Genomic DNA, 23,025 nt, shown 5'->3' with positions numbered 1-23,025 from the left:
AAGAGGGATAGACAGTAGGGAAAATAGCTAGGGATGTGCAGGAAGGGTGTGGGGAAGGTCCATAGCTGCCCATTTCTTCTACAGCAACAGCTGTGCATGTACACTGAAGTGGGAAGTAGATTTGGACACTCAACCCTCTGGGACAGGGGTGAGGACAACAAAAATAAGTTGTGATGCCAATCTGACCTGATTACATGTGTCCAGTAGACTTGTGTACAAAATGGACAGCTATGTATGGGGCGAAATTTTTTTATGGGAACAGATTGCTCTTTTTTATTTTTTTCAGGTGAGAGTGGGATGTTGAGGAGGGATAGTCAGTATATTTGGGGAGGTAGGTTAGGTAGGTTAACAGACAAGACAAACAAGATGCATACAGGGGCAGTATGTGACACGTGTGGGGGCAAACACCTTGATGGGGAGGAGTGTTGGGAAATCGGAAGCCTATGAGTCCTCTAGTGGAAACAGTGTGACTGTGGTCCCCACCCAAGGGCAGTCGCCACTGCACCTTCACAGCCCCGAAGGTGGCTGTGCTTGGGGTTGAGTCGCAGAGCCAGGCTGACCCTCTAGTCATGACACGCGGCCCTCAAACTGGTGTAGCAGATCACCAAACTGCTGGTTGAGCTTGCTATGCACCACGACCCTGACCTGGCGACGGATGACAGGTTTCTGTCTGTGCCCACTTGGGGGGGGTGAGCCCCATCCCCTGAGGCTGTTCCAGCCGAAGGTGGTGCAGAACCAATGGACAGGGAGGTCCCAGGTTGGTTCCCAGACATGCTGGTGCCCAGTGCCATGGCCAGCTGAGGTGGGACAGGTTGGTCCACTGGGACCGGCCTTCCCAAACATGCTATAGTGTTAAGAGTTTATCATCATATATGGGTTAGTAATAGTCAACACATTCCATGGTTAGGCATAACAGCATTCATAGATATTCCCATTAACCCAGACACCAGATACAGAACAGTTGCATAGCAAACAAAACACATGCATATATGGGACCATAGTGGCAATAAGAACAGCATGCAAGTACATTAATGGCACCATGCCACCAATGTTGGAATAATTCAATGTAGTAATGCATGGGAACAATTAAAATATTTATCAAACAATAAGACATTATGAGATCATTGGAGTCATTACATACCAGTTGGGATGGGTATAGGTTCATAGGTTCATACTAGGCTATCTGCCCAAGGGCATTTATAAGCCTAGCCCATAGTTATGTGGCTTTCACCACCCCTTTAGTTTGAATAAAAACTATGCCTATCATTTTTCTGTGCCTCTGTCAAGCAGTGACATGTTGTGTATTGTGGTGGGGGGGAGAGAAAGATGTCAATTAACAACTAGTATATTCCTGAAGTCCAAATTACTTTCCTAGTCAGTGCTGTTATCTGTACATTACAGGTCTTACTACACTACCCTATAGCCTTAGTTTGATCAGTGATATGGCTGTCGTCATCATTATACATGAACTGATTTTACCTGCAAAATACATCTCTTACCTGGTATACCTGTGGAGGGAATGTTTGTTAACACTAACTAACTGTTTCTACACATACTCCCAGATTCCAGGTTGATGTTGTGCACATAACTATCCAACTCTTTCTGCACAGGCTCTGGCCATGTGTTGACCACATGCAGGTGTACCGGGACATATCTAGAATATTGCCCTCTTCAACCTTTAGTAACTTGACACACACATATACATGCTTTCCTACACAGTTATATTATGTAGCACAGTGTGGGTGACAGTGATCAGTGATACTTTATTATTCAGAGAAATTGCAACACTCACTATTCCTTACAATACCAGAGTAAACAGTACCAGTACAGGGTATAATGGTGTTCGTATCCGATGTACCTGTGGGTGCAATGTTTGTTAGCACACAGGCATAGGCATACTGATGTCTGACCTGCTCACCAGTTTAGGGTTTGCCAGTGTCACTAGTGAGGTCACGGGCAAGATGGTCCCAGGAATCCACCTTATATTGGGAACCCTGGTACTGGCCCTGCAGCAGTCTCTGCTCATGGTCTTTGACAAGGAGTCCTGCCATGACTCTGGACTCCTGGATGCACCAGCACTGCACCCGAAAGCACACACCCTCTCCCCTTCCTGGCATGGTGCCTGCAAGGGAAGCTACAACCAGTTATGAGATGTATTCCTGTCTCTTGGGTTTAAGTACGGCCAATTTCTCGCACTATTTCATAATTGGCTGGTTTTGAAAAGGCTAAGCTATGGGCAAACCTGCTTACCTAAGGTTGGCATTGTTTAAAGGGATATAACACTGAGCACATTGAGTTAGCTGGCCTACACATTGCTTACACTTCCTAAGCTGGCCTGTGCAATGCTTAGCATTGCTTACATTTGACTTTGCATTATACTTTCTTTTTGGCATTGATTTATTATTCATTACAACTAATATGTATGCCTGGTATCCATGATTCATGTGTACATACACTGTATGGGGTCCTTGTGTTTTATTGGGGGCTTCAACACTCTATTACAATTACACCTGACTTCTGGGCTTACTGCTGTACTCCAGTTCACATATTTATGTTATATAGTGGGTTATGGAACATATGTCTGTATACTGAATCCTTTCACAGGTTTTGTTTGATTTTACTATAGTAAAGACTTGTTTGCTGATACCTCATTTTTCTGCACTGCTGTGATGGCTTGGTGGTTAACTACTGTGACTATAGTGTATAGGGTCCTGGGTTCAAGACCTCCAAGGCTGTTTATTTTGTTGCTGGGCAGAACAAGGGCCATTGGATACAGAGTGATTAAGGCACTTTTGAGCAGCTGTGCATGGGTTTGCGTGAGGGTAAGCACTGCTATCCTCCGGTTAATGATGCTTACAGAGTTAGCTTCTAAATTGTTTAACCTGTGTGCGCATTGCTTAGCCCCAATGCAAATGGGCTTAAACTCACTTACTACTGCTAAAATATGCTTACTGCTGCTTATTGGTGCTTACACCTGCTTACTGGTGCTTTATTCATTATGACACTGACACCTCACATGTGCATTTAATGCAGTACTCCAGTGCACAAATATATGTTATTTAGCAGGTTATGCAACAAAAATATTGGTCATAATGTGCTTTGCCATGGAAAATGGAGTGTGCTGCAGTGTGACCCGAACCGGGAATGCCTGCTCATAAAGCGAATGCTCTGTCCACTACACTATTGCTATGCTGTTTCATTTGCATATATCTTCCTTGTTATCCTCTTCAGCCATTTAAACTGCATTAACCGTAGCTAAGCGATGGCCATACCTGTGCACCTATGCTTAGCTTTAATCAGATTTTTAATAAAAAAAAAGTTTTGTTCATTTTATTTGCATTTACTTGCTGTTGTACATGAGGGTAATGCTGGTGGGGATATGCGGACAACTATGAGCAGTCTCACTCATTTCTTACACCTTTCTGCTGTTCTTCATTGTGGGGGCATGTATATTCTGAGAGCTCTGCTCTCAAACACACCCCCTGCACTCTTACACGCTCAGTGTAAGCTTAGGAGCTCAGGCAGCGCACCATGGGCATGCTGCCATCCTGCTCCTAAATGGCTGCTTCCATGCAGGCTAGTCCTGCATGGAAGATTAGTAAATCCAGGGGTGTATTTTTATAGCATACATCATGGATAGAAGTATGTGAAAAAACTAAAAAATATAGCTGGGTGCACAAGACCTAGAATAAAAAAGTGCCCAATCCTGGTAGGCGCACCTGTGCCAGGAATGTAAAAAATTACAGTGTAGAATCCTCAAGACATGCAAACATTACTACAGTGGGGCTAGGCTAGGTCCAGGGGGAGGATGTCTACACCCATTGTAGAAGGAAGTAGTAGTCCACAAAAAAAAAACACAAAAAAGTGATAGGCCAAAAAGGAGCCTTAAAGACAATAGAGTGGACTACAGAGGATAAGAAGCAATTATGTATAGTTACTATTATGCAAGAAGCCCAGAATTTCCAGACATACAATATACAAAAAGATTAAAAGGGAAATTAGAGGAAAGAAAAATATTTGCGCAAGAAAAACTGTCAGAAGTTTCAAACAAAATTCTGCATTTATTAATACAACATATTTATGAAAAACATTATATACAGCAAGAAACCTTGGGACATTTTAAAAAAGAAGTGACTGAGGAAGTCCAAAAATATAAAGAACAAAATGTAGTGATTTTTGAAAGGTATAAAAAAGAAATATGGACACGGGAAAGAAAGAGAGATCTAATATGGTGCAATATTTATGCAAAGGAGAAAGACAAATTAATCAATACAAAAAAGCAGTCCCAAAGATATCTGAAGAGAAATATAGGCAAAGGCATCCAGATATGGAAAATTTCACAATAAAGAAAATAAGATCACAAAAAGGGAATGTAGAAAAGAAGATTAGTAAAGAGGACATTAAAAAATAGAAATTGAAGTTATGGAATATCTGCAAAGTGAAGGATTTAGTGTAGAAAGTCTAACACAGGTTATATCACAGTATGATGGAACAATGAGCCCCCCAAGTAAAGAGAAACAGGAGGAGCAGGAGACATCTGAAGAAGAAATATTTACATGGGAAAGAGAAAGAGATTTAATATGTTGCAATATTTATGCAAAGGAGAAAGCAAAATTAATTAATACACAAAGAGCACCACCAAAGATACTTGAAGAGAAATACAGGCAAAGACATCCAGATATGGAAAATTTTGCAATGCAAAAAATAAGAAAACAAAGAGGAGAAGTAAAAAATAGGACTAGTAATGGCGAAGTTAAAGAAATAGAAATTGAGGTTATGCATTACCTGCAAAGTGAAGGATTTAGTATAGTACATCTAACTTTGATAACATCATAGCAGGATAGAGCAATGGATCCCCAAATCAAGGAGAAACCAGTGGATTAGGAAACATCTGATCGATTGTCATATGAGGATACTTTGGATCCTTCCATAGGAAATCAGTACAAAAGTTCAGTTGGAGCTATACAGCAAGGGAAGGAACAGGAAACTGTGGGAACCCTGACACAGTCAATGTTATGGAGTTATAGGCCAGTGATTTCCCCATATGAAGGAGCAACAGATGACACAGGATGAAACTTAAGAGAATGTAACACAGGAAGATGATGAGGAACCTTCTATAGAATACCTACAGTAAATGGAGAACAAAGAATGTGCCCTCAGTTTAGAAGAAAATGATCTAAGAGAAGAGTTGTTTGATTTAATAGAGATGGACAGACATATTAAGATCAATGAAAGAAATAGACTACAGAACGTCAATAAAACCCAACAAGTTAGAACTTTGATAAAACAAATGAGCACAGTAATTAGGACTGCTCATGGAGATTCATTCAATATAATAGAAGTAAACAGGATATATTATTGTGCAGCTAAATTAATAATAGAGAAGTCTAACCACTAAAACACAAGCCAATAAGGGAAAGGAAGGGGAGAAATCAACTGTCATCATGAAAGTATCAAACAGAGAAAACTGTAAATCAATTACGATAAGAGGTGTCACTGCTATAAGAGTATAGACGAGGGAACAGATCAACAAAATACTGCGAAAGCTAGATGTGATAAAAGCATTGCACTCTATCAGAAAAGATCAGGATCTATCATGCACTATTGCAAATAATAAACTAAAAATATCAGCACAGGCAGAAAAACTTAGAAGATATGCAGATAAATAAAAAGGAAAAGTACAAAATAAGCAATTTGTTGATTACCCTAAATAGTTTTATAGAGAATTGGGAAACAAGGGAAAAGGAATTGAAACACCAACAAGCAAAGAAGAAATTATACATTTTGGAGAAATATCACTGAAGATCCTGTGGAACATAACAAAGATGCTAAATGGATAGAAGTAGTAAAAGAAAGAATAAGAATTTTAAATGTACAGGATATGAAATGGCATGAAATAACGGCCAGAGAAATTGCAAAAAAGTTAAGAAAAGCTCCTAACTGGAAAACCCCAGGCCCAGATGCAATATCTAACTTGTGGCTAAAAGTATTCACATCTTTACATGAACATTTATCCATGAATAAGAACTATTTGTATGCAAATCCTGAACAGACACCAACCCGGTTAATAACAAGAAAAACAATTCTACTTAAGCGTGAACCTGCATGCTGTCCTAAAAACTATGCACCAATAACTTGGATTCCCATGATGTATAAACTATACACTGGAACTGATGCTGACAGAGTTTATAGTCACTTAGGTAAAAAGCTCAATCATAGCAATAGAACAAAAGTGTAACAAAAGAAAGTCATATGGAACAAATGCTTATTTGTTGTTAAGTAAAGTTATAATGGAAAACTGTAAAAAGGGGAAGAATCTGAGTATGGCATGGATAGACTATAAAAAAGCAATTGACAGTATACCACATTCATGGATAAAAGAGTGCTTAAAAATGTATAAGATGCATCCTACACTGATCGATTACATTACAGCAACAATGAAACTGTGGTAAACCACTTTGCAGTTAAGCAATGATAAAGGACAAATTATTATTTCAGGAATAAAAATTAAACGGGGGATATTCCAGCATGAGTCTTTGTCGCTGCTGCTCTTTTTTCTTGCCCTTAACCCGTTAAGCTGTCTACTTAACAAATTATGTCATGGCTACAATTTGGCTCCCAGAAAACAACAAAGTGTAAAGACTTCTCTTCTTCTTTTTGTAGATGATTTGGAATTGTATAGTTCATCACATGAGGAGCTGAAAGCACAACTGCAAGTGGTCAAAACTTTTTCAGATGATATAAGAATTTCATTTGGTTTTGATAAATGTGCAAAAGCAACCTTTAATGCAGGAAAGCTGCGGCACCTAGAAAACATCAGTTTGGGATGTTGGGAACAGAAAAGAACTTGAGCAAATGGGAGGGTATAAATATCTGGGAATTGATGAAGGATCACAATAAAACATGAACAAATACAAATAAAACTTAGTAAGGAATATTTTAGAAGACTAAAATTAATACTGAAGACAGCATTGACATCTAAGAACAAAGTCCAAGCTTTAAACCAATTTGGTCTTCCTGTCCTAACGTACAGTTTTGGAGTAACTGACTGGCCCCAAAGGGTGTTGGATAGGTTGGACAGGAAAACAAGAAGGATGTTTAATGCTCATCAAATGATTTATAAAAATCAGTGTAGTCCAAGGCTATATATTCCTTGTTCTGAAGGAGGTATGGGCCTCCTCAAAACTGATTACATGTATGGATCTACAGTCATAGGACTGCATATATATCTGCTGACCTCACAAGACCCAAATGTAGTGAAAGTTTTGAAACATGTGGCGAATAAGTCTAAGATGACTTTCCTGCTTAGTTTAACAGAAGCTTATTGGCGTTAAGCGGGAATAGAAATCAAACCAGAAGTCGATAAAAATCAGGCAGCAACTGAATGTGCCAAAAAAACAAAGAAAGAATATAAGCTAAAGGATCAGATGAGAAGGCAAGAAGTGTGGAAAATGCATAAATACAGTTGCAAGTATAGAAAACTCTTGGAACAACCTCATGTTGACCAGGATCAAATGCACAAATGGTTAAGGAGAGGTGAATTTAAACCAAAAGATGAATATTAATATCAGTGGCCCAAAATAGTGAACTATGTACACATTGGCTTACAAAGTCCATTGAACATGTGGTAGAAACAATCAAATGTAGGTTTTGTAAAACAGAATTGGAAACAGGTGCACATCTCTTTGCTGGTTGTGATATACTAATGGCAGAAGGACTGTGTACTGAAAGGTATAATAATGTGGCAAGACTATTGCATTGGGGATTTTGTAAACATTATAATACTAAAGTAGCTAAAAACATTGGAAACATAAGCCACAAAAAATAATAGAAAATGATGAAGTTTATATCACATGGGAATCATCCATTACTGACAGTTCAAAAAATAGATGCGAAAAAAACAGATATAGTGTCCCATGAAAAGAAGACAAAAGTAGCTTTGATCATTAAAATTGCTACACCCAGTGATTACAGTGCCTTATGTACAGAGAGATACAAAGTCATAAAATACCAGTATTTGCAGGCAGAAATGAGGACAATGTGGAAGAAGGATACTAAGATAGTTTCAATAGTAGTAAGAGCAATGGGACTTATAAAAAAGAATTTACAGTCATACTTAGATATGTTACCAATATATATAAGTCTGTACGAATTGGAGAAAGAGTGATTACTGGGCACATTGCGGGTGCTGCAAAGAGTACTTATAGCTGACATTAAAGATTGAAACAATAATAATTTAATGAACTTTAATCATACTTTTGACTTAGGAATGGTTTCCATTTCCATCATGGTATTAGAAACCCAAAAGGCCTGAGAAATTAAGAGAGTTAAACATGGGATTTCATTTTCTTAACTACTTGTCTTAAGCCTGTACAAATCATTTCAGACAAAAGCAGCTGCATACCTGTATTATTAGGAACTCTGAATACAGTACACTGCTTAATTTTATTTTTCTAATTCTTGGTATACTTATATGACTTGATAGGTATTCTTATCCTGTTGGCCCTCAGTGTTTCAGTCTACGTAGAGCTGTAAGTTAGAGTTAATTGCATAAGACAGCTTAATCTTATGCACTCCAGAAGTGCAAACATTAGCACATTCTAAAATGCAGTGAAGTTGAGACTTTGAGCTAAACAATTTTATAAAGACATAAGACATTTTACAAAAGGGAACTAAGACATAAACACAAACTGGATCCGTACTACCAAAAGAAGAAGCACCACAGTGTATCCAACTGCCCAAATAAATCCTGCAAGCACGATGAATTAACGTACTGTTTATTACAAAAAAAACAAAAAATCACATAAAGCGCTTTTCGTCAGGCCACATAGCCCAACTTCTTCAGATAATTATACAACATAGGACATACACTATATAGGAAGAGAAAAGGAAGTGAAAAGTCAGCTGGTTCCTGAATCAGCAGGAATCAGCTGCTCTTAAAGTGGCAACCACCTTCATTCATTACTTAAAATATATAGCTTAAACAGTTCTCATCTAACACATTGTTTTAAAACAATATTTTAAAATAATAGATAAATAGTGTAAAAAAATCAGTGTAAAAAATCTAAAACCACTAATTATCCTCTGTAGGCTCTGGTTCTCCCTGTTCCCTTCCCTACCCTACTCAATCTCTTACACCCTGTTATAACATTCTTAACTACCTCACTTCATCTCAACTTCAAATACATCTCCAGCTACCTTACACCTACTTTCTTTTCTCTACCACTTCTGCTACATCCTCAGTCTCCTCTTTTACTCCTTCAGTCTTCCACCTGCTATTCCTCTTAGCCCTTCTAGCCTGTTCCACCTTCCTGTGGAATGTCTGCTTATGTATCTGTTTGAGTTTATTGCAGTATTTGTTATGGTCTAGGAGTTTATAACATTATCTGTTTGAGCTTATTACAATCTGTATCTACTTATTACCAATATTATTAGGCTCAAGCTAATCTTGGAATACTCTGTCTGTTACTATGTGTCATATTGTATGTATACTATGTTTGTGATTATTTTCTATTGCATGTATAACAATTATTCTTCATGTAACTCTGTTGCTCATGTATTGTTATGTGAAGTTTTTCTCCCTGGGCCTCCACAGAAAAAGGACCTGTGTCCAGTCGGAATTTCCCAGTGAACAAATGTAAATAAATAAATAATAAATAAATAAATAAGTGTAATGGAAATCATTTATTCCTCAGACACAGGGACAGTGTCATGTAGCATAGAGATTCTGTGAACAGAACCATACAAGCTGCTGTACACAGTAGGGTATGTATGAGAAGCTGGGCCATGAAATTCCTTTGCAAAGTGCATATCATTAAGCAAATATCTACATATTCTCTGTTCTACATTTCAACTGTCTGCCCAAGCCACTCCCTCAAATGATGAGGATGATGTTCTCTTGAATTGATTGTAATATTTAATGACAAAATAGACCTTCATAGCACTTTTAAAAAGTATACAATATTAACCAAAGCAACAGTCTATAGCAAACCTTACTGACCCTACTTTTAAAAAGCTGATGTTAACGAAATGTTACAGATTATGGATATATTTGTAGGAATCCGACGAGTAACTGAGTTATTCGCAACCATGCTCAAAATATACATTAATATCAATAAGTGGGATATATTTCTCTAATGAAATGCTATGGATGAATTAAATCAAGCTAACCATTTTAGATATGTGTCCCATATGTAGATTTGAACCTACAGTATGGCAAAAAGTGGGCATACTGGCTTGTTTCCTTAGAGGCCAAACTAGCAGGCAGCATATATCCTTCTTAACAAAACAGGTATTGCTCAACAAACACTGTTGTTAGAAAGCTGATATTATTAGAGCGTGACAGATTGCAGTCATATTTGTAGGAATTCAGCCACTAACTCAGTTATTTGTAGCCATGCACAACACAAACACTAATGCCAATTATTGGAATATGCCTCTCCAAAAATATTATGGGTGAAGTAAACCAAGATAATAATTAGAAATATGTTTCCCCTATGTGGATTGGAATCCACAACATAACATTCAAAGCTGGCTAACTTACAGGCCAAGGTAACATGCAACATGCTTTTTTTTTTTTTTTTAAAGCAGGTACCGCAGGTGTTTCTTAGAATTCTTGTGGAGAATAGATGAATACATAAACTGCAAACACTTAATGGACATTTTATTGTAAAGAAATAACAGCTATTAACACATAACTGAAAACATATGTGTAAGCAGTCTGACAGGCATTCCATTTTAGCTTAAATAAATGTGTCTGTGTACTTTATTAGGAGAAATAAATTAAAGAAGTTATCTATGAGTTTTTATTCTAATCTATAATGGTGTAGTAGGTGATACTGTGGTACTATAACAGAAATCCATGAAGTGCGCAGTCATCCATGGTCTAGGTACTACAGGTGTCATTGATGCACGGGGACAGTGGCTATATGAAATTATGTTGCTAGATGCTGCAAAACATACATACATCTGCAAAGGTCATAATTATGGATATTATAAACATTATTAAATAAACAGCATGGGAATTGAACCCACGGTTATAAGTACACCACTTATCAAGTCCACTTAATTATTCCCACAGACTAATTGTTACAGCAGCTGCTAAGTAGTTATAAAAAACATTTATCTGATATATATGGGATACAGATATATCTGTAAAATCTGTAGGAATGCTCATTTATGTGTAGAATATTGACACTTACTGTAGGGATCCACAGGCTGCCTTTGTACCTCATCAATTCTTCTTTGTGCCTCTTCAAAGTCACTCTAACACAGGTCATCATAGCAGTATTGAAGCTGTACTCAAGTGCAGGAGATCCCTGTCCTTCTTCATTGCTCCCTCGCTGTCTGTTCAATACATCTATCGTGGCAAAGTTCCTGGGTCTGACTATCATCCTCTGCTCCAATCTGGAGTACACAGTCAACATCTGGGTGGTCTCCCTGTCAGTCCAGCTAGATGCACGGACATGTCTCAGCCTCCTCAAAGTAGCTGTCATGATCCACAACTTGAAAAACTCTGAAAAAAATGCAAACACAAAGAAATGCTCACTGAGGTACCACTCAGTTCATAGTTAGCAATGATCTGATGAGTAAATGTATCTAAATCAATATTTGAAAGTGGCACTGATGTCATGTTATCAGATCATTGGCAGATAGCAGGCATGTGCCACATATAGTATATCTACTGGGTGTTTACGCAGTATACCTGGGTGTTGCAGCACATAAAGCCATTTCATGCAGAGGTGTGCAAATGGGATTCCAAAACCTTGAATTTTGATGAACCTCCTTAATTATGTATGGCACAAAAGATACATTATGTGCACTTTGAGTCTGTGATTCTAAATGTGAAGTTCATTGGCATTTGCTAACATTTCTGTTTTGGTGATTATTACACCTGTTGAAGTCAGTCATTTCCAAAGGTAATTTTTACTGAAAATGTGATCTTTAACAGAATTTGTAATAAGTTGCTAGAGTGATGTTTGTTGAATTTCTGCATACAGGTGTTGATATTTTAATAATTGATTTCAGTCCCATATGCAGTTGGATAAGCAGGTTTACATTGCAAATGTGTACGGTGTATAAAGGCAGATTTACGGATCTTACTGGTAATTCCTTGCACTCTTTGATGTAACTACAGAAACCTACAGATTCTGACACTAATCGCATGTGCTATGTTATGCTGATATACAGACATTTCTTAATTAATGTTTCCTAACAAAACTGTTAAAATGTGCTTTTGCTGTTATGGATATTTCTTCAATGATGCTTCTTAACAAATATGTTATCACTACTGTCTCAATATACAAAGGATCTGTACTGTCTGTGGCCTGCCTGCATATCCTGAGGTTTTCAGATGCTTTCCAGAAGTTGTTCAGTTGTTACTTTCTGTATTATCGCCACTTGCAATGGGATGCAGACTCCTGTGGCATGATGCTGTTGCCTTTTGGACCCTCATTCAAAATACATGCAGTGTGATGGGTACACGTTATATTCATTTTACAAATGTGTTGTATGAAGACAATGTTGTTACTTTTTATTTTCCAAATTAGTGTTTGCCACAGACAGTCTTATACAGACCTTTGCATTGCACAGGAATGCGTATTTTTCATGTGGACATAAACCATCCACAGACTCAATTGCATAAATAGGCTCACACAGGGATATAATCAAGTCCATACCACTGTCTTTCAGATGGTCAGCTGTTTTAGAGGTGACGTTTCCTCCCAGGAAAATGAAATCATAATTTTTGTTCTCCAGCAACATGGATGAAGACTCCTTGACCATTCTGGTGGTACAGTTTGCTGACATGAAATCTGGACTGACCTCACCAACACGATAAATGTACTTGAAGGTCACAACCAATCTCATGATGCCTATCGATAACAATGCTCAGATATGATCCTTCACGCAGTCAAAAGATTAAGACATTATGAGTGATTCAGGGATGCCATTGATGGTGGACCACCATTGATCCCCGATGGCATCACAGTATTTCTGGCTTCACTGAATACAGCAAGAGGGGAGTGATGCATACCCAGTGGTGGGAATGAATTTGGAGTTCCAGGCTGAACATGTATGTCTTTCTTTCCTTAAGAGTGCTGGGTATAGTAACAACCACTGAATACCGCTGAAGCATGTATATTCATGTATTGTTATTTATGATATACAGCAGCAGAGTTGAGGCATCCACACACATCCACACAGGGTGAGAATGGTGAATGCAAGTCTAATGACGTATTCATACAACAGAAGTACAGTCAGAGAAGTCCAAACAACATATTTGCATTATAGTTACTGGTCTATCTACAACAGAAGTAAACCATGGAACAGCAGGTGAGTGTCTCCATATTGTTACTGTGATCAATACCTTTTACTGCCTCAGCATCATTTCATGGCACTGCTGTTTACTGTCATATTGTTATTTCCCTAACAATGTACACTGCAGTTACATCTAGTAGGGGCCCAAGCCATGCAGGTTCAAGTTCAAACAGACCAGGTACCTTACAGCAAAATTATCACAGCTTGCATCAATATATAGCATACATGTGATACATACCATTTATGTCAGTCTTTTTCAACACAGGCTCGTCTGATGTACAGGTGGACGTCCATCTCATGAGTATCTTTAGCACATGTTACTGTGTTGTATATGTATTGCTGTCAGTACTGTTTTTGCTAAATACATGACTATGTTGGATTTCACTTTATTTTCCCAGTGCAGGATCCACAGTACAACCCATAAGCTCTCCACAGCAGAAGTCTGTCAGTGGTCAGTGGTAGCTATTATGTATGTTTCATACGTGTTGTTGCTGTCAGTCCTGTTGTTGTCCTCCACTAATACTGTGTCCTTCTTCTCATTACTAGTTCAGTCTGCATCAACCTCATCAACTGCACATCTGAGTGGTATGTGTATGTCACACCTTCTCTATATTTCACTATGTTTACCTGGTTAATGGTGTCAATCATGTGATCACTAATGATTTTTTTTTACTACAGTAGCTGAAGATCTTTCCTGTTCAGTAGCACCATCTTCCCATACGGGGTTGCCAGGTGTGTGCATTTTTTTTTATTCCTCACATATATCATGTATGTTGGCCTTGTAACTTAATTATATACTGCATGTATGTGGATTCTGTGAAACATACATACAGTAGACCTCAGGTAAAATCATTATTTACAACATTGCAGTGAGGTATATATGTCAAATGTCTTTGATGCTATCCATCATAGGTTCATAGGTTGGTACTAGATTATCGGCTCTAGGGCTTATACAAGCCTAGCCATAACAATTCCCTGGCTATTTCTTCCCACAGTATTTACTTCCCTGGTCCTCTGTCTAGCCGGGTGACAGATCTGATCCCCAGGGCGAATTTTCTATCTCCCATCCAATCATCAAGGTTCCTTTTAAAGAGGGCCAAAGAGGCTCTCTACTTGACATGTATGGGCAGTCTATTCCAGAGTCTGTGGAGTCTCTGGGTCAGGAACCTATCCCTCCAGCATGTTTTGTTCTTTGTGATGACAGGGTTTAGATCCCTGGAGCATGTGTGTCTGAGGGATTGCGATTTCTTTAAGTGTAGCATGTACAACAGCTCTGGGTTTAACATGGCCTTGTATGTTAAGTAGAGATCGCCTCTGAGTACACGATATGCGACAGAGTATAGGTGGAGTTTTTTAGACGGTCAGCATAGGGCATCTGCTTTAGGCCTGTGATTCTTTTAGTGAGGTATTTCTGCAGCCTTTCCAGTTGTTGCAGATGTCTTGAGAGGTACATACCAAACGGGGCGTTGTATTCTATAATTGGTGTAATGAGGGATGCGTACAGTGGGACAATGACCTCCTTTTTTCTGGATGAAAAGCCCTTAGTGATGAGGTGTGCCACATAGAAGGATTTCCTGACTGTTGTGGTGATGTGGTTATCGAAGGTGAGACTACTGTCCACCTGTGTCCCTAAGTCTCTTATCACACTTTCAATGTTTAGTGTACTGCCTCCTATGTGGTAATTCATGGGTACATGTTTTTCCCAAAGGGCATAACTATACATTTCTTGGCATTGAGCTTGAGCCCATGGCTCTGGCACCAAGCATCTGTTTCTGTAAGGCCCTTTTGTAGAATATCCACATAATTTGCGGATTCAATAATGGCTCCCAGTTTGCAGTCATCTGCGAACTTTGTTAGCCTGAGTCCCTTAGTGTTGGCTTGTACTTCAGAGAAGTAGATGTCAAACAAGAGCGGTTCCAGGACTGAACCCAGAGGTACTCCACTTGTCACTTGTCTGGAGCTGGATTTGGAGCCGGCTACTTTTACAGTGTGGGTTCTGTCAGTAAGCCAGTTGGCAACCCATCGAGTGATGTAGAGATTAATGCCCAGCTTAGCAAGTTTATCTATGATTCCAGAGTGGGGGATGGTGTTGGAGGCCTTGGCGAGGTCCAGATAGGCTGTGTGGACCACCTTACTCTTGTTCATGGCTCTGGAGACTGATTCAAAGAAGTCAATCAGGTTCAGGGGACAAGATAGGCCATTCACGAACCCAAACTGCATGGGGTCCAGTGTTTGAAGGTTTCCAATGTCTTTGTTTATAAGTTCCATGATAATATGTTACATGGCTTTGCAGATCAGGCTCGTCAGACTGATTGGGAGGTAGTTCCCGGGATCCAAGGTGGACCCCCCTTGTGGAGTGGGATAACTGTAGCTGTGCGCCACTCAGTGGGCACGAAGCCTGAGGTGAGGCTATGATTAAACATGAAACTTAGTTAAGGTGCCAGTTCATTTTGTAGTTCATGTAGTACACAGCCTGGGATGTCATCTGGTCCCATGGATGCTGTATTCTTAGCTTTGGAGAGTGCGTTTTTTTACCTGTGTGGCCATTATTATCGGAAATTGGCAATCTTTTGGTATTGGGATGGGCCGTTTATGGGGTGAAAGACACAGATCAGGACAATGTGATGTAAGTACATTGTCCTGATCTGCGTCTTTGTATGTTGTAGCACATTAACTATTTATATCATTTATCAGCCCAGCCAGTGATCATGCTGTGGTTTCAGATGTGTTTCAGCATGGTGTTATGGCTCCTGCCTCACAGGACCTTGACATGTTGGGAGAGTCCATGTAGGATGTTGACAGTCATATTGCTACAGCTGTAGCCTTGGATGTGGAAGTCAACTTGTCTAGCCATCCGGAGGATGATGGGACACTGGATGTTAAACAGAGTGAGGCCATTGAACAGCAGACCCCAGTTGAGACTGCTATAGCAATTCCCCACAACAGCCAGAAAGAGGGCATCATGGGAGATATAGGTGTCTAGATGTTGTGCATGGCCAGGTGTCAGAGGGTGTCAGCCTCCTGCTGCAGGCCAATGAACTTTCACAGCAACAGCATTGGTCAGACATCCATGCACATAGGTTCATAGGTTCATAGATTAGTACTAGGCTAACGGCCCTCAATGGCAATTTTAAGCCTAGCCAATTACCCAATGTGAGAATCAAACCCTGCACCTTGTGTTTCTAAGGTAAGCACCTTAACCAGTACACCAACCTCCCACCCCCTGTGGAACACCAGCTATGTGCGATGCATGAAGGACAGGAGTGCAGACATGGTGAGATATTGGTTGCATTATTTTCTCAAAATGAGAGTCTGCTAATAGTGGCACAGTCGGTAGAAACTCTGGCCTCTACAGTGCTGAAACAGTGTTGTAGTACCAGCAGTATTCTGCATTACCTGACTGCACTTAGCAGATGGCAACATGCGAGTGGCAAGCCACTTGTCCACAAAACCACCACTGGCCCTCAAGCATCAGTGTCTTTGGTCCAACCTGCACAGAGTTCCACTGCTGGCACATCTGCTGTGGTGCCACCAGTCACAACAAGGTCTTCAACTTACAGTCATGCTCCTTCACCTCAACATACTGTTGAGACCCCATTAATCTCCTTTGTGAAGCAACCAGGACAATGTGTTTCTCCACATGGCTGGGGTAGAGTGGACCATCAGTGTGATCACCCTAGGATGTGTTAGACTGTGTCCAACAGTGATATTAACATAGCCAACTCATATTACTAAATTACCACTTTACTGTGATATATATTTTTCTATGGCTATTAAGTATTCGGCATTGTGTCCAGTGTTGTTTGTCTTTTCTCATGTTATTACATTGTAGAGGTAGGAATGAGTAGCACTGATGTGTGTACATTATTGTTTTGCATATGGTGATAAAACAATCTTGAGTCTGTATGCATACCTGTGTCAGTTGTGCCCTGAGATGATGATTCCTGTTGTGACACATTTGCATATGTTCATATTGTATTATTTATTTTATTTATTTATATTTGTTGACCGGGAGTGTCCGACTGGACGTAGGTCCATTTTCAGTGGAGGCCCGGGGAGAAAAGCTCCACAGTTAAAACAAACAGACTAGTTACACTGGATTACATAGAGATTAACAATTTACGTAGCAATTACTTACAACATATTTACAGATGAAGAACATAGTACATCAGTAGACAACTAGAATCGATCTGTGAAGTACATAACAGACATTAACAAATGTTACAATAAGAAGCTCCTGCTGTATAATAAGTACTAGGCTTATGAGCATCTGAGCTTGCTATAATCAAGGTAGTTAGTGGACCATATTATGATGATGGTGTTATGCCTGATGCTCAGTGTGTGTACATGTAGTGGGTAGTTGCCATTAGATGCAATATGTGCTGCTGTGGTGGGGAAATACCTGAGCATCAGTGTTTAATCTCTGTAGTTCTGTTCATGTGGCTTGTCATGACTCAAAGTTGAGGGCCAGATGCTGCCGTGTTGCCTGGGCCTGCACTTCTGTCTGTATCTTACGTTGCTTACACCTGTGTCTTCTGTCTCCTACATCCTCTTGCTTCTCCTTTGATACCTGCAGGATGTCATCTTCAGACATCTGGGGTTTTTGGGGTAGTTCACCCACATCTGCAGCTGGATGACCACCATGTGTTCTAGTTAGCAAGTTGTGTTGTATGGCACACATTGCCCTGTTATCATCTGTGCTGCCTTCTCAGGTGTATATTGCAGTGCACCCCTGGATATGTCCAGACATCTGAACCTAGCTTTCAGTACACCACACATATGCTCTGTGGTGTTTGTGGTTGGTGTCTACTTTGTTATAGGCTCCCTGTGCAGGCTTGAATGGTTCTCTGAACAGGGTCATTAGTCATGGCTCAAGTGGATAACCACAGTTACCTATGGTGGGGAATGAAAACACATTTGGTAAGAAATTATATTGATGTGAGGGGTAGCCTTGGCTTACATCCTAGCTGTGCTGCTGTACTTATCAAGAAGTAGTCCTTCAAGTATTTCACCTTGCTGCAATGTAGCCCTCAGACCATTTTTCCCTCCACATAGCAGCATCATGGACACTTCCAGGGTGTGCTGCCATGATGTTAGTTGTGCTACCATATGTTTCACACACAACCTGGCAGGTGATGGATTGCTAGCCCTTTCTGTTTATGTATCAGTCTGCTTCAGGATGAACAGGTGCCTTGATAGGTATGTGCATGCAATCTATTGTACAAAGTGCATGGGTGAAGTTTGCAATGTTTAGAAATGGTGCATTACAGTTCTCTACTCTGTGCGGGTGGATGGAAAATGTATGTAGTCATCCACCTTGCTGCACATTGCTCCCAGGAATTTTGCCAGGATATGGCTGGCAGCTCTCTGTGACACTCACACAGCATCCCCCATGCATCTCTGGAATGTCCCAGATGCAAGCACACCCAGTATTAGACACTTTGGTTTCAAGGGGGATGGGGTTTTCCAGCATGAACTGCTCAGACATTTATAGGGAATATATGTTGCAGACAGCCTGCACCAGCTGTCTGTCTAGCCGTTCCCTGTCAATTATTTATTGGTCTGATAACTGGATTAGTTGCAGCCTTGATCTGACTCTAGCTGGCTTCCTTCTAGGGTGCACAGCCACTGGCTCATTTATGGCTTGTACTGCTGCAGCCTGTTACAGTTCATTAACAGCAGGCTGCATTTTTATGTCTTTTTTGTTCTTTTGCTATGAAATTCATTAAAATCCATAGTATTAACTTTAATTATTTGGGGTCCATAAAGCATATGCTGAGGATTTCTGAAACAGAGATGGTGTGAGAGTTTGTCGCATTTATGTTGTGTTGTGTGCACACAACATGTTTTGGAATTGGACCGATGTGTGCGGAATCCGTAATTATCTTACTCTGAATAGTTAAGCAGCTGGACTGCCTTCAGCGTGTTTTCCGAAATCCCATTCACAGCAGGTACTCTGAAGTCTTCCTTTGATGGGCTAAGCTGTCCGTGAATAGCTTTCATGAACTTTACAGAATCCGGCCCATTATTTTCAAATTATCTCATTTTGGTTTGTTGTAGTAAAAAGCAATGTTACAAAACTGTGATCATTAATTATTTGCTTATGCTTTCATTTGGTAACCTAATAAATGAAAGTTTCCTCAAGGATCTTTTTATGCCATGACACAAGCTAATGTACAAAGGATACAAGAATACACTAGAACTGTCAAGATGAGAATACAGCAGAGAGCTGGCATGCAATAATATCATTAGGATATAGAAAATGTAAATATTAAAATTGCTGCTGCTGCTGCCAAGCCAGGATTAACATTTCAGAATTATAAAAATGTAGTTATGAATATCGACAGGGTCATAATGTATTATCTTCAAAACACTGTGGATGTTTCTACTTGAAAGATTATTTTACACTGGACTCCATCAATCAAATGTAGACATTAAACTGCTTATGAAACAAGACATTGACTCATTATTTTAAAATGAATTGCAGATAATAATAATTGGTTTTGCACTGATGACCTCTTTATTATTATTACAAACTATTAGACTGTTTGCAGCAGTCTAGCAGATGTTGAAATGAACTCAGTGTGTGTGTGTGTGTGTGTGTGTGTGTGTGTGTGTGTGTGTGTGTGTGTGTGTGTTGCAGATACATCATTTACAAAGAACTAAAAATAAACACCTGGAACAGCAGACTAAATTTATTATCCATCTATCTCAATGCAGAGGCTTTATTTACTATGAAATATTTAAAAGGTGTCATGTTCTATTTGACAAATTTGCGTGCTCTTAAAATGCCTAGATGAATCTAATCAGATTGGTTGAACTGTTTTTACCATTATTTAAAACAATTATCTCAGTGCTCTTGATGACAGCAATAATTTACATGAGTACAATAATGTCATGTGGTAGCCGTATCATCATTAAGGTGACATGATTACTGAGAAACTGCTTAACATTCTCAGTGCAAACTGGGGTGGGGTACTTGCTATATTTTCAACCATGCAGACGTTCTTGAAATTGCATCAAGGAATGGTAAAAAATGTGTCCACTGAAATGAAAGGAAATGTTTTTCTCTGAGCTGATAATAATATTCCTTAAAATCAAGATTGCCTCCTTTGTTATCATTCCAGTTTCCTTTCATCTGTGTAGTCTTTGGAAATGATACTAACTTGCCAATATTTATTTGCTTCCTCCTTCTAAGGTAGGCTGATTTCCTGTTTGCTGTTGAACTCTGATGGATTTCTTTGGGACTGAATCAGTTACATATGCAGAGTCATGTTCTGGTTGGATTTAATGTAAGTCAGGATATTGTCAGTCACCTACCCTATTTTTTATTTCTGGTTACTCCAAGTCATGCCATTGAAAAGCATGTCATTAAACTGTTTTCAACCTATTAAAACTAAGGGCAGTTAGATCTACATTTATAGTTGTGCTGTCCTAAGTCTCACCATACTCTTTGCTTTGCTTCAAAATTCCTTCCATCATCTTATGAATCAAAAACGCAGGTGTATGATCCAGACAACATCACATCCTGTACTTTTATTGCATTTTGGCCTTGATTACTCTTCAGCCTTGTGGCAATGCTGTCTAAAGCCTTGTTCAAGCTATAAAAACATATGTACTGCCATGAGGAGCATGTTTTAATCCATTAGTCTGTCAGCTAAGCAATCGTGATAGTATAGGAAAAGGCTTAAAGCTATGATCAACTAACAACAGTTACTCTATAGTCCCTGGTAGGATTCCCTCATTCTCCAACTTCCATATTATGTTTTTTAAAGAGGCAATGCTACTGGGACAGTTTTGAACCAAGGCGCTGTGGTGCAACTGTGCCTAGTCAATACATTTTGTTAAGAAATTAATTAAATAATTAAAAAGTGCATCTCATCAGTATAATAATTGCATGACCAAATCACCTGTAATAATGGCTGCATTATCAGGTCTCTTAGTCCACATCAGATTAGATCCAACTAGATTCCCTGCCTAGGATAATGATATTAAGCCTCAGGAAGCTGGATATTCACTTTAGCTGTCGGATCGATTGTATGCATGCCTTTGTAATCTCCGAGATGATTTCGGATGAATGAGTTCTCCAAACATCATTGTGTTTATGCCTAGCCTTTCAGCTGTGTGTTTATGCAGACTGCATTTATGTTGTCATCTTCTAGGCTCATAGATTCATTCATAAGTACTAGGCAGTCAGTCTACAGATCATTACAAACCTACTCAATAAATCATATTCAAAAATTCCTTCTAACCTCAAGATGGTAAGACAAGATAGACCAAAACAGATAGTTTGAGGTGGTCATCGAATTATCTACATGTCAAGAGTGTTAGTCTGCTTTATATGAGGATAGCATAAAATGATCTAGGTTTAACTTGAAGGTGGCCAGGGTGCTACACTGCTTGATATGCAGTGAAAGCTTGTTTCAGAGGTGAGGGATACTTTGCGTTTTGAATCTGTCATGCCAATGGGCGTTAATTATCTGCTGCTGAAGGTTTATCTCCATTAACTGGATATTTGAGGAATAATTTTTTCAGCAAACTAACAGGATGCTAAGGAGGATCACATCTTTCATGGTACAAAAAGTCGTACACAGATTACTGTGATGAAGTCTGTAAGAGAATGAATGGGCTGCCAGTTGGTTTGAATGATGGAGGGTCTTGAAGGCATTGATTGTTTTAGTTAGGAGTATCTGAGGAACACTGACTGATATGTTTAGGCAACTGCAGGATAAAAAGGGCAGCATATTTAATAATGGGCCTGATAAGAGGTGAGTAAAAACTACCTTGGAGGCATGATGGTAAAAAGATAAGGGATTATCAACAAGATTGCCTGGATCCTTTACAACAGTGTCTGATTGGATTGGTATGCCACCTGTATAGTATAGTATGTAAATGTTTTGTTTACCAGAATGAACTGTAGTGTGTATTTCATGTTTACTTTGAGATCCATGTCTTTACCAACTCATTTAAATAATCTAACAAATGATGGAGTAAGTGTGAGTCAGTAGAAGACTGTATAACATCCCCCAATTTACAGTTACCCACTAACTTAGACAGCCATAAGCCAAGAGTGGTGGCTTAAAGTTCTGAGAAACAGATTCCTAATGCAAGATGGCCCACAATGAGCCCCACAGTACTTCAGTAGTAATGTTTTTGCTTTCATAACTCTGTCTACATGTGTTCTGTCAGTAAGTTGGCTATCTATCTATCTATCTATCTATCTATCTATCTATCTATCTATCTATCTATCTATCTATCTATCCATCGCACAGCATACAGCTTTATAGTCAAATTTGCAAATCTGGCAATAATACTTACAAAGGGATAAATGTTAAATGTCCCAATCCTGATGTGCAGTATGCAGAGTATAACTGTTATGCACTGATTTGGATACTGCTTTGAAGACATTAAAAATGTTAAGTAGGCAGGGACTACCTTTGACAAAACTGAAATGATGTGGGTCCAGGGTTAAGGTGTGTTCAATGATCAGATTAATGAAGTCAGATACAATGTCCTGCATAGTTTTACATATGTGGCCAGTGAGACTAATGGGTCAGTAGTTGCCAGGGCCTGTGGTTGAGCTACCACTGTGTAACAGCATCACAATAGCTGTTTTCCAATCTTCACTGGAAAGGCTTAGGGTAAAGTGGTTAAGCAGGATAATGATAATCATATGACCTGGTAGGTTACCAGTGCCAGTGAATGAGG

The sequence above is a fragment of the Protopterus annectens genome, chromosome 13.part0 (assembly GCF_019279795.1).
Source record: "Protopterus annectens isolate FY-2018-M chromosome 13.part0, PAN1.0, whole genome shotgun sequence".
Classification (NCBI taxonomy): domain Eukaryota; kingdom Metazoa; phylum Chordata; order Ceratodontiformes; family Protopteridae; genus Protopterus; species Protopterus annectens.
Note: the sequence above shows the minus strand (reverse complement) of the source record.